This window comes from Phalacrocorax aristotelis, chromosome 5 (assembly GCF_949628215.1).
Source record: "Phalacrocorax aristotelis chromosome 5, bGulAri2.1, whole genome shotgun sequence".
Taxonomy (NCBI): Eukaryota; Metazoa; Chordata; class Aves; order Suliformes; family Phalacrocoracidae; genus Phalacrocorax; species Phalacrocorax aristotelis.
The window spans coordinates 3,812,158-3,827,158 of NC_134280.1; the positions used below are offsets into that span (position 1 = coordinate 3,812,158).

At 39.4% G+C, this 15,001-nt stretch overlaps 1 long non-coding RNA gene across 1 annotated transcript in view; it reads left to right on the forward strand.

The window, feature by feature from the left end:
* LOC142057205 (uncharacterized) overlaps window positions 1-12,666 on the forward strand; it is a 30,014-nt gene extending 17,348 nt beyond the window's left edge. Inside the window, exon 4 of the long non-coding RNA XR_012660574.1 lies at window positions 6,766-12,666. This is a non-coding gene — a long non-coding RNA (uncharacterized LOC142057205). The remainder of the gene's footprint in view (window positions 1-6,765) is intronic.
* The last annotated feature ends 2,335 nt before the right edge of the window (window positions 12,667-15,001 follow it).

The window sequence follows — 15,001 nt, forward strand, 5'->3', positions numbered from 1 at the left end:
GGGAGCGATTGAAACCAGGTACATTAGCAAAGCAAGATAACTCAAGAGCTGATGAATAAATAATTCCAGGGGATAAATAATTTAAGTGTGGCATCAGAAGCCTTGAACAATCTTTATCCTTGAAACAATAAAATGTGACCACGTGCCGTACGACTGTGTGCCATACAGAGAGGCTGTAGGATTAAAGCCCTGCTTTTGGAGAGCTGGACTGTAAAACTTCAGAAGATGTTGAGCAATATCACATACACCACTTGTCAGGTAGCAAGAGCACTGAGCTCCCACCCTGAACTTTAGGAAGGGCATATGGTGTTTCCCAGGTTGTTATGATTTGCCTCAGCTGCTGGGAGTGAAGTAAAATGCTGTTAGGTGAAGTTGATTAAGGTATTTCAGCCATGCAGGGAATTGTGGGGACTTAAATTGCAGCTGATGTGAAGTTAGGGAAAGTAGAAAAAGTTTTTCTACCTTTTTCTTTCTAGAAGAGGACTGGAGCTCTTTCACAAGGCAAAGGAGCCTTTAGCTACTCTTTGCTTTATTTAATATAGCTCATTAACATAATTCCTTCAGTTGTTCTCAGGATTTGAAAATCCAGGCTCAGGCAGCCCTTCTGCAAAGCTCACTTCTCTGTGGTGTCCTTGCTGGTTTCCAGACCTGGCCACCACGGCAGGCAGATGGATTTTCTCTGCAGGGGCGGTTACAAAGCAGATGTTTTGGTGTCTTTGGTAAGTCCTGTGGCAAGGGGTGGCTTTGGATAAAAGTGGTGAATTTGGGCTTACTGCATCTAAAGGAAAAAAGGGGTTTGGCTGTGAGAGAGAAAGGATTGCTCTTGTTAATTTTATTATATAGTTTGTTTCTTTTGAACTCTGTTTTATTTGAAAAGGATTTTTTATATATATATGAAGGCAGGATCTTTTGAGAACACCCACAAGGAAAATGTTTTTCACTTGAGGTGAAGATCACTACGTAAAGATCATCTTCACACAAAAGATTTTTTTAAAGGTTATTTGAATAAATCAAGACAAAAGTCTTCTTTCACTCTTGGAAGACATCTGTCAAGTAAGAAATTGTTGTAGTAAAGACATTCAAGTTGTGTAGTCCTGCAAAAGAATTTATTTCTAAAATTAACATGAGAAAACAGGGAACATAAGATCTCTTTTAACCTGATATAGTCTGGAGTAAAACCGTGGTTCAGTTTTCATGATATTAAGCATTTTGGCAAATACTATCTTTGGGTGTTGTCTTGGACTGTTAATAAATATAACGAAAGGCTTAGGAAGGAGAGATACTTCATGTATCTTGGTGAGGAGCAAATATGAGATGTATTCTCCAGCTGGATCCAGGTGAGGAGACCTTGCTAAAGTGCTCGTGCTGAAGGAGGTTAAAATAAAAATGCACCTTGTCCCCTAACTCCAGCTAGCACGTTGTGATAAATTAAATTTGGAAAGTGTAAGTTTTGGGGATTTTTCGGTGCAGGAAAGCCTCAGTTCACTTTCTGAATGCAGACTGAAGTATCTCTTGAGTGTAGATGGTGGGTACTTTTTACCATGGGCAAATTCCCAAACTTCTAATAGTAGTCAACATCTTATTATCAGCGTAACCTATGTTTTATTTCTATTGTCATGCTGCCTACTGAGATCTCTTGAGCTGTGATAATATTTTTAATACTCTGCAAGTTACAAAACTGAACATCTCATCAAAAAGCCCATCATCTGCATGATTCATAAACACTGTAGAAAAGTAGGAGAAGTCATAGGGAATAGGTTAGGGAGTGGAAAAAGACCTTTTTTTTCTGGTTTAATCTTGGCTTTTATTTCCTCCTTGTTTCTCCTTCTTGCACTGCAGAAAAGATCTGGATTATGTGACTGAGGTACCACAATTAATTTAAACCAGACAAATGCCACTGTTCATTTATACATACAAATGCCAAAAGACAAGTGAAAAGCCAGTCTAATTCCACTATGGTATTATTTTTCTTTTCTTTTTTTTCTTATGTTGCCATAGCAATTAAAAATGCTGGATCAAAAATAATGGGAAAAGTAAGATTACAACTCTTCTAAAAAAAGGTCTAGTGTGCAAATGACATTGCAGAGCTAAGGAAAAATAGGTAATATATCTTCACAGGAGTGCGGAAATATTCCTGAAAGTGGATTGCTGGATTTATAACAGGTGAAATCCAATACTAGTCAAGAAGGAAACCTGGCCTTGAGTACACATCTGCACATGCCTGTGTACACTGTTACCTTTGGTGTATTAGTGTTTATAGTGGTTAGATTGCAACAGGGAATGGCAACAAGAAGGTGCAATGCTAATAAAGCAAATTACTGTGGGAGAATATATTTTAAACTGGAAGTCTGATCCCTGTATTTTGAATTCCTGACCAGTTGCAGGGTTTTAAATCCTCCTTCCTGTCCCTGAGGTTGAGGTTTGTTTAATCCCTCTTTCCTGTTAGTGGCTCAGCCAAGATATATTATAAGCAGGCAATCAGGTGAGTGAAATAACTGTGGAAGTGGTGAGCAGGGCAAAGACAGAGGTCAGGACAGATTTTTAACCTTATTTAAATGCTATTTTGCTGCTGATAATAAGAATCCACTTCAGAGCCGGTAACCCTCAAAAAGCCATATGAGATGCAGGAAGGGAATACACTCTTTGTGCCTTGTTGTCTGACAGCATTGCATTAAGCTTAAGGAAATGGATATTAGGAGGTTTATCATTTGGGAAGGAGTCTGCCCTGGAAGGAGCACAGATACTACAGCACCTTCATTTAATGTGCTGTCCAAGCTGATAATTAAAATGGTAGGAACTAAGGTACAGTAAGCGGGGAGGGAAATGTGGTTCAAACACAAGATTAGATTGTAGAGAAAGAACGTTAGTGATTCCCTGGCAGATCCAAGGCAAAGAAAACTTTTCGTTTTTGCGTTTTCCCCATAGTCACAAAAGACAAGACGTGATGGGGGAACAGAGCTGGGAGTCGGGGGAGCGGGGGGAAGATGTTGATGATGCCTGGTGGTTTCATTGAAGTTGTAACGTCACCCACATATTATGGAAATTATTGGCTTAGAGACTGTGCAAATCCCTGGGAAAGGTTTTGGAGCTGTTGGTGGCTCAGCAGGTGTGTTCAGGAGTGTCTGTTGGATTCAAGGTGGATCAAAAAGAACTTGTTGCAGGCAGAGGTGTACGCCAATTTCTGCATTAATATTGGAAAGGAGCCGTCGTATGCCATGATGTAAAAATATCTCAGTGAATAAAAAGATGGAGACCTTTTCTGCGTTAAACATAAGATTTAGGAGTTACGTCATCTATTTTCTTAGTTTTGTCACAGACCTTTGGGAATATAAATAATAATTTAGGAAGAGATTCATTTCATGTAACGTCAGCCACCTGAAAAAGCATTTGGCCTAGTTATCTAACCAGGCTACCTCCACAATCAGTGGAAAGGAATTCATCATCTCTTAGGGTGGTATCTGTCTTTTCGCATATTATGGGCCATAGGCTATTCCCTGAATTAATTTCTGTGTCAAATCTAAGAGCCAGGTTTTACTTGGAGCATGCATTTTTTGGAAAGGTATGAAACTGTGATGTTACTGTTTTTGATGCTGGGAAGTCCACTACCAGTAGTCTGCACTGAAGGCTTAATTAATGAAATAAGGTGATTTTTTAAAACATATTTTGAGTCTTAATCTAGTTTGGGGGTACTAGTTTTTTGGTGTTGTACCCTGCTTGGCTGATATGAAATGACCACAGTTTCTAGTTTGGTGGGTGGGGTGTTGGTTTTTGTTGTGGTTGTTGTGTGGGGTTTTTCTTTTTTTCTTTTTCTCTCCATGGAAGTTATTTACTGTTGTGGTTACTTCAGCCTACAACTATGAAACTTTTCTTATTTAGTCATTTGACCATTCTCAGGAGTCTTCAGTTTCTCCTGATTGCTTGTGAGGAGCTGACACCAGAACTGCGTGTGCAACGTTTGAGCAGTTGCTGTGTGCGTACTTACACATCGACACTGCAGTATCCTCTGCTCTCCTCAGGCTTGACAAGTCTGGGGTCTTTATCTCTAGCACTCCTGTCCTGAAAAGGCTGGTTTCCCAGAAAAATCCAGAAACCTCTGTATTAGTCAAATTTCCTAATCATCATCTCTCTTTCTCCAATCTCACCACTTTGAGGTTTGATGAAATCATAATTATACCTTTTCTCCCTGTTTTTGGTTGGTATTTTAGGGCCAAGACCTCACTCTTGCAAGGCTTCTCTAGAACTGCTTAATTAGGATACCCCATTCACAGCTGAATTGAGGCACGGCCAATCGTCAATCCATTAAATGTGTGCAGGGTTGATTGTTCTTTACTGTGGCTTCATATTCAAAGTGTCATGTGTAAGAGCCAAATGCCTCACTGAAGCGTATTACATGAACACAGTATTACCTTTACACCCAGACTCATAATCTCATTAAAAAGATCAGGTTCCTGTGATACAATTGGTTTTCCAAAAACCTGTTAATTGTCCTGCACCTAATTATTTTTTTCTCCTTTTTCGTATCTAATTGTGCCCTGCATTAGCTGTTACATTGCTTGTCCCAGACAGAGGCCAGGCTGGCACATGTATTAAACTACTTTTGTTTTTATAGGGATATGGTTTTTAAAAAAACTATTTTATTTTTAACACATTAGCTTTCTTCTAGTTATGTGTGTTCTAGTTGTACCATCTACTTATGATATTGCTTTCTCATTTTGCTTTCACCATAAATAGAAATGGTATTCAGCACTTTTTTCGTTTGCCACTTTATAACTTAGAACTTTTTTTTTGAAAAAAAAAAAAAAGACTACTTAGGTTCCAGCAGTTTTCTTCTTCTTCGTCTTTTGCTCCACTTACTAGTTTTGTATCGTTTTGAGTTTCTTGTTTACGTTAATTGCTGCCAACCTTTTTCTACTTTGAGATATATATGAGAGCCTTAATTAAATGGCTTTATAAACATTAAATGTATTTGTAAATTAAGTCTTTCTGGTGAAACTTTGTTTGGGTATACTGGACTACCTTCTGCATGCAAGTACTATTCTTTGTGTTTCACATCTTCTGGTAAAGTGTATAATAGCATGGAAGTAGAAAAATATGTGAACAAATCAAATTTCATCAGTGTTCTTTAAGTGTTTGATTAGGTTTAGCATATAACTATTCAGTTTTAGGTTGGATATTAGGGAAATGTTTTCACTGCCATAGTGGTCGGGCCCTGGCACAGGCTGCCCAGAGAGGTGGGGGAGTCACCATCCCTGGGGGAGTTAAATAAATATTTGCAGACGTGGCACTTGGGGACATGGTAGTGTTGGTTTGGTGGTTGGACTTGATGATCTTAAAGGTCTTTTCCGACCTGAATGATTCTATGAATCATGCTTTTCAGTTCTCCCAGTTCAAAGTTGCTGGCTTTTCTTCTTTAGAGGATCAAACCCGAGTCTGCTCCCTAATCTCTTATTGTGATACTGAAACTTAGAACATAGCCCACTTGGTCATGCGACCTGCTGTTCAGTTAGTCTTTGTTAATGAACCAATTTTAATTCATGATGTGACTTAAAGTACAAAATTTGGGGGGTGGGAAATAGTGTGAGTTTTTGAACTTTCACAGAAACTTATGTTAAAAATCTCCATTTGTAATTATGAAGTGGATGAAAACACAGAAGCTTTAGTAATGTTGAGTGTGCCTCAGGGCTCTGTTCCGTCACCAGAGATCCAAGGGTTCCTTGACACACAAGTTGGTATTATCTTAGATCAGAGTTGTTGCTTGAGATCTAACCAAGTGATTCACTGCAAACTCATCGGGGCTATAAAATGAGTTCTCCTCAGTTTGTGAGAGGCTACGTGCCAAAAATAAATGAGGAATAAAAAAAAAAAAGTCCCATGCAAAAAACTTTGAGAAGGATGCACAAGGATAGATCTCATGGGCAGGCTTTGTTCTGTGACTGTTCTGCTACTGGAGCTGATTTGTTGGGTTTTCTCTTTTAGGGAGAACCAATAGTTACCATATTAATAATTTCTCTTTAACTATTGTGCCTTATACATTTTTATCTCATCTTGTGATGGGTTCCTCCCCTAGCAGTGGTCTGAATTTTGATGGAGGGATAGTGTCAAACAGGATTTTCAGTCTCATTAGAAGTGAGAATAAATTCAGAATGAGAATTTTCCATGGAATTTAGCAAAAATACTCATAGTAGAAGTGTATGTAGGCTGAAATGATATGTGTGAAGGATCATAAAGAATGCTTCCTGAGCCTGTGCAGTATCTGTTTGTTGCATTGCTGGTGCAGAGTATGTTTCTGGGATAGACCAACCTCTGATTCCTGCACAGGTGAGTTTAATAAGAGAAGGCTATAAGCAGTGATGCAATGCTTCTAGGATGTGGCGGATAAATCATTCACATGCTATTAAAGAATCTCTCCTGTGTCAGGCCTAACTCATGCTTATTTTGATATTGCCTGCTTCAAGGATTTGTAAGCAGGGATTTGGCGCTGTATGACCGAGGCAATGCTGCACTCGGTTACAGGTGTAGCTATGGACCTGCAATATAGGTGCTGAGTTGATTAGGAGCACGCATGGTGCTCTTAACCCCTGTGTTTTTGGCTGAAATGCCGATGGCACAGTGGCTAGTTTAGCTAATCTATGTGCTTGCAAATTTGATTTCACATTTCGCTACAAGCGCGTAAGGCTCACAAACCCTGCTCCCAGAACAAGCTAGATAGAAAAGCACTTCATGTTCACTAAACATTGTTTTGCTTGTTTCTGTTTTTTACTATAGACATTTTCAAGGAAGAGAGAGCCAAGCCTTTGGGATCGATAGGGCAAGAAGATTATTGAGACAGCAATGGGCTTTTGCTCATGCACGTTGTGTGTTTGAGCTGGAGGCTGATGGAGCAGAGCAGAGCCAGGGACTGTGCTCTGCTCCTTTTAGGGCTGGCTGGGCTTCTGGTTGGTCTTTACCATGCAATGTAATTGCAATAGTACAGCTCCATCCTCTTCCCCTTGTGCCTCTGTTAGACCTGCATAGGCTCCCCCTCTGCAAGGTGACAGCCTGGCAGGGATGGACTGACCCTCGTAACCCCAGGCACACCTGTGCTCGACACAGCCTACAGACATCGTAGTGTACCTCATCCAAAACAGCCAAGACTCTGCTGCCATCCCTCTCCCCCTGCCCAAACTCAAACTCTGATATTTTAAATATTAAAACAACACAGAGAGGTAAATCTTCTTAACAACACAAGGAGAATTAAACAGGCAACTTCCCTGGGTAATAATGGAAAGTTTTGTAGCTAATTCCCTACGCATACTGTGCGGAAAATGAATCCCATAAAATACAAATAACTTCTCCCTGAGCACCTGTAACTTCTTCCTAATATTTAAAATTTATTTACATTTCATTTAAATAAATTTTAAAATTGCAGCACAAGCTCTGTGTGCTTGCATATCTGTACTGCGTATATGTATTACGGACCGCTTCTGTAGAAGGGGAAGTTGTGGAACAAAATGCAAAGGTAAACAATAAACCAGTTTTGCCTGGCAACTTTGACAGCCTCTCCTGCAGTCTGGTCACTGCTTTGCCTGGCATCGTTAAAAAGAGTCTAAAAGCAGCTGAAAATAATACTAAATAGCGCAAGTTCAAAGTGAGTAAAAGAACAAAAACCTAAAACAAAAAATAACCTTGTTTTAGGTGTTGGTTTAGGAAGAGCAAATACAAAATATTTAAATCTAGCCCATTGTATGCTAAAGAACACTTGCTGTTTTCTTGAGGTGTTACCTATTGGATTGCATTTTGTACTTTCTCAAAACTAAGGCCACGTAGATATGTTGTGCGTTTCGTATGATTTGATCTTATCGCTAGTACCAGCTAAGTTAAGGTCTTCGAGTGGGGGTGCTCGGACCCTGATGCCTGAAAAGGAAAATCCAGAAAAAACCTTTTCACCCATTCCTGAGCCAGCTCGGGGCAGGTCCAGCGCACTCCCCAAGCGGGGGGGGGTTTCCCCTCTACGTCAGCTCCAGCAGTGAGCCAATGCATAGCTCGCATAGAAGATAAAATGAGAGGACCAGCAGAAAGATCACAGGGAGACAGTATTTTCTCTTAGTGCCTTACATAGGCACAATAGTTGAGATTTCAGATACAACAAATTGATTGAGGGCTCTAAGACCCAGCTGTTCTCCTCTTTCAGGAGAGGAAATCTGCGCCCCAGTTTATGTATGGATACGATACTTTAGATGGTAGTTGCCCAACAGATGTGGGTGGGGATAGTCGCAAAGCCTGCACAGGCGTGCTGCTCTCTCAGCAACTCAATAAACAACTTGTGGTCCCCAGAAAAGAGGTTGTACCCGGAATTTATTGTGATTCAAGATACGAAGGCAGAGAAGAAATGTTGCTATTTGCAATGATTTTCTTCTGTAGGGTCGTTTTAAGAAACCCACACTCAGCATATCTCTTGGGCTGTATTATTGATGCACAAAGCAAGCAGACTGGTAGGACTACAGGTATCAGCATGTACCCAAATATCACACCCAACCTGTGGGCATAGAGTACGTGTACACAACACCACAGTAAACAAATTGCCGAGGATTGTGTTCACAAGCACACCAGCGCTGTTTATGTGACGTGGTAAAATGGCTTATGGCATTATAGAATAGGTTTTAATCTTGCCCAGGGTAGGTAGGCTTATGCTATTTTATTTGACTGTTCTTTTATGTTGCTTTCAGTGCCCTGGTATAGAACCAACCCAATAAAATTCAATTCGCTACTACTTTACCCTTCAGTTAGAGCAAACCTACAGTGAGCACACAAAGGCCACTGTGATGGTATCTCCTTTGATCTTCAGCTTGCTCAATCTACTTCCTACTGTGCTGGCTCACAATTTCATTTTAATAGTTAAGTAGTTTGGACATCATTAAAAGAACTGTGTCTGGAGGCAGTGATATGGCACTGATCAGTTTGTCAAGTAATTCCATTAAAAAAAGTTCACAGTTCTGTCCTGATATGATGTAGAGAAAATGTCTCATTAAAAACAACTTTTGTAAAATACTTTCACCCATTTCAACTTAAAAAAAAATGAGGATAATTTCTGGAGACTAGCTCTTTCCAGTCTAATACATCATCTTCTTTTAATCTCCACTAGTTCCTGCCTTTTTTCTAGCAATTATTAATAATTTTGTTGCTCTGCTTAATTTTCATAAGTGGGCTCAAATATATTTTTGGAAGTTCTACAAACGAAGGACCGGGTTACGATTCAGGCTAAACGCCCGTTCAACATGAAAGTAGGGTCAAACACAAGCCTACCAGCCCTGGGCAAGATTTAAACCCATTTATTCCAAACTGGGTAGAATGCAGTATGGTCTGTAGGCTCATTTCATGATTGTGCCCACAAAAGGAGGCAGATATGTGTCTGCCAATGGAGTAATCGCAGCATACCTCTAAATCTGTGCCCCATTTACTACCTTAATCCATATGAATACCTGAGTTTCCTCCTATAGGCATTGCAAAAATGCTTGCGTGCTCATACCAGAGTATTAGTTCAAAAGGCTCATAAATATTCTCAGCCCAGAAGTCTTCCTTTACATTGTCTGACATTTCTAGATCGTATTTCTTTCTTAACCATTACCTAAGTGGCAAACAGAATGCAATATGCTACTGAATCGTTGCTTTTTCTCCATGCCTAGGGTTTGGAGAAGCCAACGTTGAGGTAGTGACCTGTTTTAACATTGCATTTTGCCTGATTTGGGGCAGATCCTACCCTCTCTTTCTCAAATCTCAAGAAAATGGTTACTTATGTATTCTGGGTTGAGGGGCACTTTTGTGTAGTTGTTTGTGGTTTTGGTTCGTTGTTTTTGTTTGGCTTTTTCTCATTTGTTTTGGGTTTGTGGGTTGTTTTTTTTTTTTAATGCGTCGTCCCCCATTTCCCCCCACCCCCAACAAGGCTGTTCTGCTTTAGCTAAAGAGATGCTCACTGAGCAGGAGAAGGAAACGGACTGCAGCTTGGTGGTTAACGTTATGTTTTGTTTGTTCATTTGTGTTTTTTGTTTGTATGTTTTTAGTTTTGTTTGTTGGGTTTTTTTGTTAATCTAGAAAATGTAGTGAGTTGGCTCCACTCTTATCCTTTATATTTGTTAATAACACATCCTCAAGGCACTATGTAGGTAAACTGAGCAAGTAATTTTGACTGAGTATGCTATTGTACAGCAAGAAAGCTAAAAACTTGTTCCAAATTACAGATTATTATCCCTGGGGCATAGTCGTAAGGAGCTGAGGAGTCACTGGATTGCAGTAGCGTGGGCAGGGCGAAATGGTGGCTGGTGTGAGGAGGTTAAGTAGTCTTCTGTCTCATAGCAGCAGCAGCCAGCTATAATCTGTGAGGTAAGGAGAAGATCTGGAAGGGACATAAGATAGCTTCTAACCAATTTGCCTTAAGATGTGTCACTCTGTTTTAAGTTTCTGCATTTGCAATGGGACTTAAACTTGTCTTTTACATTAGCTGAAGGTTATTCAGGCAGGAGTGTCTCACTGCTGATAATGGAGGAGGTAACACGTAGGTACTGATGCTTAGTTTTCAGGACGGTGTTTTTAGTTGGGCTGAGCTTACCGTGCCATGTGCAGGCAGAACTTTAATCTGCATCTTTGTATTAATAGCCTGGTCTTTATAACTTTGACCTGATACACGCCTATAACCAGGCAGGGAAAGGTGCGTACGTTCAGCGTTGCCATCTGAGCTCATGCGAAGGCAAACTGCTACCAGTGCTCCTTACGTGAATCCGGAGGTTCAGTTAAGATGGCATTAAAAACATTGCCACTCTAATCTCTCTGTCCACAGTCTCTGATGTAGCTGTTTTGTTTGTCAGATGGAAAATAATAGGTTTGAAAGTTGGAGTTTAAACAAAGTAGAAGCAATTTATGTCCAGCGAACGCCATAAGGAAGAACTGATAGATTTTAAAAAGATGAAAAAATACTATCAAAAGTGCTCGTCTGCAGTGTTGGTTTTGCTTTTTTAAAAAAATTCCTTTTAAAAACTGTAACAGTAACAGATACGCAACTTTATAATTTGTGATCCATTTGTCTAAGCAGGTATGTTTCACCTGTAAGGATAGGATATCAAATATTTTTCAATGTATAAACGAATGTGGATCTTCAATTTCCCACCCTGGGGGGCGGGGGGGGAGGGAAAAAAGGCGAGACAAACCCATAGAGAATACCTCGAGCTCTGGTATCTCTTAAAATAACAGATGAAAAAAGAAATTTGAAAGCAAAACGAAGAGATAAAGAAGCATCAGCCGCTCAAACCCCCTAGGTATTATACCTTCCAGTGTGCACCATCTGACTGACACACTTCTCCATATGCTGAGGAGGAGAAAGAACTATTCCCAGCTAACCCACAATTATGCCTTCATTATTTCTTTTTAATCTCCTCAGAGTTCCCATAGGGCCTCATATTTGGTTAGATGAATGTCCCTGCAACAGACCAACTTAGAAAGCTCTGCAAGTCTAGAAGAAAACTTTCATGTTACGTTCAGTGCAAATTTGGTCCTAAGCTATTTTTATCTTCCCCTTACTCTTGTTTTTGTTCAGTCATTAAATAAATTATTTTCAGGGCTGCTTTCGGTCTCTCTCATGGAGTTGAAAGATTTGTTAGTGCGCGATAGGAATAATAGGCATTTCAATAATAACTTTTTCCCCGTTGTGTTTTTAGAGGTATTTCTTTTTAGAGTTTTTGACAGGTGAGACGATTTTTAGGTGTACATCGGGATCAGAACCGCTTATGTAATTCTGTAACAAAAAATCTCTAGATTTCACTGGAAGAAATAGTGGGGCCTACTAGTCACGTCGAGTGTACTTTATGTATTTTACACTCTGTTCCATGCAGATCTAACTGAGATAAAATGATATAAACAGAGATAAGTATTTTTGCCTACCTATTCTCTGTGTAAAGTTATTTTGCTTGGGGGCCCAAAGTATAAGCAGTATAGTATTAATATGGTGAAATTGCTACAATTATGTTGTACTCCTACATTACCTTTGATGTGATATTTTGCAAATTGTTCTGTGCAGAATTATTTTGCTATGGTTACATTGTAAATGTCATTTTGTGACGCGATACTTTGAGATGTATATAATGACTTATAATAAACTTTATGGAAGAATCATAAATAAGAGATTAAAATCTTATATATTGTAATGGGTTTTTTGCATCATTTTTCTGTACCACCTGTCCTAGTTGCTTGTTTTTGAGCATTATCTTTCTTTTGCACTTTAGAGGTTCACTTAGTAAATTTAGTGCTAAAAGAAGGTGATGGAAGGACAGGACTGTCTTTCATGTCACTGCACAGTCTTTGCTTTTACATGTCCGTGATGGAGGGTTTCAAGTGTTGGTCTGACTGGTAAAACACTCGACTCTTCCACTGACTTCAACGGAGTTTTTTGGGGTGTTTTGTTTGTTTTCTTTTAATTTTTTTTTTTCTACCCTTTAAGTTCACCAGCCTCTGTCTCTGGATCTCAGCTTCTGTCAAGTTTCTAGCAAAACCCAGTCAGAATAATATTTTCTGTTGTGGAGGCCAGGAAAATGAATTAATAACTTGCCTTAGATTTTGTTAGCTTAAGGTAACATCTTTGTAGTTTCAGGCCCATGCTGAATTTGAATGAACTGATTGCTGAAAGCATACATCTCTGCAGGTTTTCACCAGGTCCAAGAGAGTTATCTTCTTTCTCCCCATTATTTTTAATATAAGAATAAAAATGTGGGAACTGGATCGCCAAAAGGCAGTTTGGATCAAGAAATGCTAAAGCCAAAAATACATGCAGTATTGACTGGAATAACTGTGTGTGATGAAGAAGAAGGAAAAAAAGGCGGCAATTACAGTATATTGAAAAGACCACATTTCTGCATTTCCAGAAACTTAAAGAAGAAATAAAAACCACGTTTGTGGTTATACTGCTAACTGGAAGCAGGAGAGTATTGCTACTCTGGAGCAGGGTCAGACACAACCTTTTACTGTGGCTTGCAGATGAAGGCTGCAGAAATACACTTAATGGACTGAGAAAGAGGGTGTTGAAAATAGATCCATGAATGATAATTCAAAAAATAAGTTGCCAGTCCCAATAAGTTTCTTAAACCCACATCTTAGAAAGTATTTATGCTATTTTTGGAACATTATGAAGTCCATCAAAAAGTGCAATCAGCTTTGAATGTAATAAAATAAAAATCAGGTTTGCAATTATGGTCTGGTTAAAGCCTTCAAAAAGGGGGAAATTTTCTCCATGAGACAGACAATTTATAATGGCTTTTGTAATGGAAGGAGTCAGCAGCTATTGGTAATCTTTGTGTGTCATTAACAGTAATTGTCTTAAGGTGTTTCACTGGATTGTCCCTTAGTAAAATTTCTATTTTATTTTTTTCTTTAAGTGGATTAAAGCCATACTTTTAAGTGTTTAAAGGACATTTTGTTCCCCATGATACATGCTGAAAGAATTAAAGACAAGTCAATAAAAGCAAGACTTGTTTATTAGACCATAAAACTATCTCGGACATGACATGGTATGCTGTTAATGAAGAAGGAATTGCGCTCGGTTGGATATAAGAAACTCACCTTTCCCTATTGCCCCACCCCAGGACGTTGAGTCTTAAGGAGCAATCATGGGGCAGAACTTGCCAATTTATTTTTTTTCCTAGTGCGTTGGAAGCCCTGTAGGTCTGTCTGCAGGTTGGGTTTGTTGCACTGTTCTTTATGGCATAGATACACTTGCCAGGTGAGGTGGCACTCCTTTTAAAAAACAAATGGGAGAAGGCGGCAGCTTCATCCCCAAGTAATTTGCTGCCCAACAGGTCTTGGCACCTCTTCCTCTCTTTGCCACCTCCTGCTGCTTGCCCAGGCTGATGTGCTGATGAAGTGCTGGTGTTGTCTGCAGGCTGACACAGTTGTGACTAGAGTTTCTGTTTTGAATAAGCGTGAAAGAGCAGGGAATTAGTCAGGTTAAGGATTTTCTAGGTATGGCTGGGCTGGAAGGAAGGGTGGTGTGTTATGCTTGTAAACTCTTATTAGAAGGCCATTTCAAATGTGTGTCAAGGGTACCCCAGAGACCTGCCTTGCTCCTATCTCCAGTCACCTTTTTAAAGATGGGAGTTTGAATACTGATATTGTCATTATTCTTGTAATAATGTAAGACATGACTGTTGCCAGTGAATTTTCTGAGTGATAGAGGTATTTGGGAAACAAAACAGGGTATGCTGTACATCCATGTATTTTCAGGGTGTATAAATTTTTGGCACCTTCCCCCAGGTTTTTTTTGGTTTGGTGTGTTTTCCTTTTTTTTTTTTTTTTGTGTTGGTGGTGGTAATCCAGTGATAATTTCTCCTGCAAGTTCATTCCTACCCCTAGGCTCAGTCTCTTAAGGACATACTGTGAACTGATGCTTAATTAACCACCTGCCTCCCCAATAGGAACGTACTCTGATATGATCCTGAAGGGGCTGTTGATACAGGAAAACCCAGTTCTGCTATTACAATAACTCATTTTTATATTGCTTTAGCATGCTTTTTGTCATAGTGGGTGGAGTGGGGGAACGGTATCTCACTGACATTAAGGTACCCGTTTTGTTAATATATATATACCCACACACATTGGAGATGAAGGTTAAGAACTTTGACGGAATTAACTGAGATGTGCTGTGTAAGTAAATTCAAAACACCTTTCTTTTTTTTTCCTTTGTTATGAAGCAAGATTAGTTTAAGATTTGAAAGTCAAAAGGTCAACCAACAAGCCACGAGATGTGGACTTTAAACCCAGACTCTTAGCTATTGCTCTAACTCAAGAAATCCTCAGTTTGTTTAAAGCTGAAGTGCTTCAAATTAAATGGCTACAGCAAAATTGAGTTTTCAAACCTGGCGATGGAACAGATTTAATGAAAATTCTATTTAAAGTTGTGCTGTGAGGGTGACATTATGTACTCATACTGAGTGCCAAGTTGCGCGCCTGTGTATTAGGTGGAATATATAATCTTGTGTGGTTGAAT